The sequence below is a fragment of the Ciona intestinalis genome, unplaced genomic scaffold (assembly GCF_000224145.3).
Source record: "Ciona intestinalis unplaced genomic scaffold, KH HT000092.2, whole genome shotgun sequence".
NCBI classification, from domain to species: domain Eukaryota; kingdom Metazoa; phylum Chordata; class Ascidiacea; order Phlebobranchia; family Cionidae; genus Ciona; species Ciona intestinalis.
In genome coordinates this window covers 1-3,790 of record NW_004190414.2, presented here as the reverse complement: position 1 = coordinate 3,790, position 3,790 = coordinate 1, and the positions used below count along the sequence as shown (strand labels likewise).

Below are 3,790 nucleotides of genomic sequence, written 5' to 3'. Positions count from 1 at the left end.
TACCTACAAAGTAACATACATGGTAACTTGTAAGCTGGCACGAGGTGTATGAAACAGTACACCCGTGTTATAACGACTATGACTTTATGAAAAAACCTTTCATAGACACATTTTTTTTCAAATTATTTTTATAAATTATCGTCGTTCTTAGTTACGAGTTCAGTATGAACCACACGACGACTTTCGCCTAAACAACTCCAAGCCAATGCGAACATTTTCGCAGAAATAAAAGTCAGTATGTGGAAACCAGTTGTGAAATATGCGAGGCAATCCAAAGTAGCCAGAAATGTGGCTTAATTTCAAGGCCAAAAATGCGGCTAAATTTTAGGGCCAAAATGCGGCAAAATTTAATTTTTATATTTCGTGAAGCTATCTTATTGTAATAGCGTTTTTTAGCTCGCAAGATTTTCGGACACAGACTTTAGATAAATTTCCTAAAAAAAATCCTTTTTTGCTTGGTTAAATAGAATTTGTAATTTTTAATTGCTTATACATTTGGTATATTATAGCAATAACCTTGATTACTTCATAAGTACACTTTAAAACCTATGTGGTAAAAACACATAATCATATTGTTTCAAGCTTATTTACAATTGACATATTTCTGATGAAGAGAAATTTAAAAAATAATGAATATTTCTAGAAAACTGTTTCCAAAAATGCGACGAAATGGTTTTTAATTTTTTTTCATTTTTAATTCGCTTTTCAAAATGCTGTTTTAGACCTTTAAGTTACTTCAAGTTTAACTAACTACCAGCGGTAGAGTGCTTACACTAAAAATGGCCAAATAGCTTTGGATTGCAGCGCTTTTTACTCTGGCTTCTACTTTTGTTGGTGACAATTTGGTGACGCATGTTTTTACTAACGCAGAACCGAGCCTGAACAAGCATGCGCGCTGACCACACACTAAAGCCATTTGCAGGTATTGCATTTACTACACTTGCTTGCACGGTGCACCTAATTTAGTACGAGCACAAACCAAAGCCACAAATCCAAAGCCTCAAATTAAGGACGCAAATGTTTTTTGGGAAAGTTTGGGTTTTTACGTAGAGGTTTTAAAATGCCCCATTAGAATTTGCGGCTTTATTTTGCACCTTTGAAGTTGAGGCTTTGAAATTGCGGCTTTGAATTTACACTGAATTACCTAATTTGCATTTTAATCAGACTGCACACTTTAACTGGTGATTTGATTAATTTGGCTGCAATTGCTAACCAAAAAATACCATAGGCGCCGAACCTGGGGTGGCAGGGTGGGCAGGTCAACCCCTGATTTTTGCATTTTATTAATCAGTTAATTGTAACCAATGACTTCGTTTCAAATAACTGGCGGTTTGGATCCATCTACCAACCCTGCATTTTTAAAAGTTCTGCACCTAAGGAGTAATCATATGTGAACCAACTGCACCACTGTTGGGCACTGTATCTGCCATACATTGCAAAAAATAATAATTTTCCCTCACAAAGTTACATACGTGGTAGCTCGTAAACGGGCACGAAGTGTATGAAACAAAACACCCGTGTTATAACAACGTCAGGATAAATAGGTTACATTCATCCAATCAATAGGGTCAGGGTATCACTGGCCTGCTCTGAATTTATAAAAAATCAGCGCCTATAAAAAAATTAAAAGCAAACAAATTATACCGTTTATTAACTTAATTTATATTACAGGACGGAATGCCCTCTCCGTGATAGGTATATGCAAAATTGGCTTCTAACAAGTTGAGGCGCCACATCACTATTTAGTATTAGTTAATCCTTGTAATTTGCTCCGAGCTGATTAGTTCATTTTCTCCCAATTGCGTTTTTAATCGATTAAAATGTTTCGTTTTTTTTGTACCGATGCCGGCGGCCAGATTTCTGTACATATTCTGAACCATCTGTAAATTTTCGTATTTTTTTGAAAAATCGCGCGCTACTTTTTCAATTTACCTGTGCCACTGCTGTTGTAATGCTTTAATCTATGAATAGGCTCTCGGAACTTAAGTAGGACACGTAGAAATCGTACCGTAGTCGAATTTTCGGGCGGCCGAGCCTGCAATTCGGGGCTGGGCCTCGAGGCAGGATTCGTTCGCCCGAAATTCCACGTTGGCGTACATTAGCTTGTAATTCGCAACTAGAAAAACATAATTGACTATATAGGCTTCAATGTATACCCGAAATAAACGAAAATCGATGAGAACTTGTTGTCATTTGCGTAAACATGCAATTCAGAATGTACATATATAGTAGGGTAGGGGAAGATGGAACACCTTGACACATGTAGTAGGGTGGGTAAAGATGGGCCACCTTTTCATTCCGTTTTCTCGTCTCATTGGGTAGTAAACAAAGAACTTTCAACGAATTATAAAATCATATCCTCACGACTCTCACAGACTGTTGTTAATTGTTTAAAACACGATCAGGATATTTGAATATTATGTGCTAAAGGTGCCGGTCATTCCCACCCTACTATACATAAACTGAATAAAATCACATCAATTAAAAACCACAACAATTTGCCGAAACTTTTGTAATTTTATTTTCACATTTAGTTGCAAGTACCGTCTATAACAGCATTAGCAATCACTTTAAGGCCAGCAAATGTTTCTTCGGCTGTTGGTTGGATGAAACTGGAAAATAAAAACACGTTCAATATTTTGGAATGTTTTTGAATATTTTGGTACATTTTTGAATTTTTTTGGGTACTTTAAAATATTTTGAAAAAATTTAGAATATTTTGGTATATTTTAGAAACTGTAAACGATTTATCTTTTCGCGTTTAACGATAGTCGTTATAAAACAAGTGCTCTGTTTCATACACCTCATGCTAGCTTAGAAGTTCCCAAGTATGTTACTTATTTATCCTCGTGTGGCCAGAGAACGACAGTCGTTATAGCACAGGTGTTCTGTTTCATACACCTCATGCCAGCTAAGGAGTTACCAAGTATGTTACTTTATGAAAGTTATTTTTGTGATTTTTTTGTAATGTATGACTGACAATTTAAACAACCCATTAACAATACTGGGTTGAAGCAATTGCCGTTGAGTGTCTTGCCTATATAGACAAACAGACAAAAATAGTATCATAGTGTCGAGCCTTAACCCCATAAACTCTGAGCAAGAGGCAGCAGAAACCCTAACCACTTTGCCACGGCGCTAGTTATTACCGTTCTGGAAGGGTGAATCCATATCTTCCCGTATCTCTTAGTTCAGCAGCGAAAGAGCATTTGATATTCAACGTGTCGTAAATGTAATCAGCGCTGCTACCAGAAGCCTCGTCTGGTAATAAAAAAAATTATTTAAAAAAAAAGAATCTTAAAATCTAAAGGGCTGAAATTGGTTAAATGAATGAATGAATGAAACGACGCGTCTTGATATATTTGTTCCGACCGTTAAATTTGTACCGGACGCTATTAACGCTATGCGCAGTAGGTCGGAACAAATATACTGACCACTCGGTCAAAATTTAAGACGACTCCACGTTGAAAACGTACTAGACAAGATGTCTACACGTTAAAACTGTACTTTTCGATTTAAAGTTAGCAGAAGTTAGATGATTATGTTATTTGTAGCCTGGATTAATTAATATATAGTGGGATGGGGGAAGATGGGACACATTTAGCACATAATTTCCCACAAAACTAAACGTGTTTTAAACAATTAACAACGGTCTATGGCAGTTTAATAACAAATGGAACGAGCATTTGTAAAGATATATAGTAGGATGGGGGAAGATGGGACACCTTTTCATTCTATTTTCTCGTACATTTTGGTAGTAAACAAAGAACATTTAAAGAATTATAAAACC

General features: G+C 36.1%; 1 long non-coding RNA gene across 1 annotated transcript in view; it reads right to left on the bottom strand.

The window, feature by feature from the left end:
- LOC104266568 overlaps positions 1–3,278 on the bottom strand; it is a 3,420-nt gene extending 142 nt beyond the window's left edge. The window contains exons 1-2 of the long non-coding RNA XR_717619.2: positions 3,150–3,278; positions 958–2,612 (exon numbers count right to left, since the gene is read on the bottom strand). This is a non-coding gene — a long non-coding RNA (uncharacterized LOC104266568). The remainder of the gene's footprint in view (positions 1–957; positions 2,613–3,149) is intronic.
- Between the last annotated feature and the right edge of the window lie 512 nt (positions 3,279–3,790).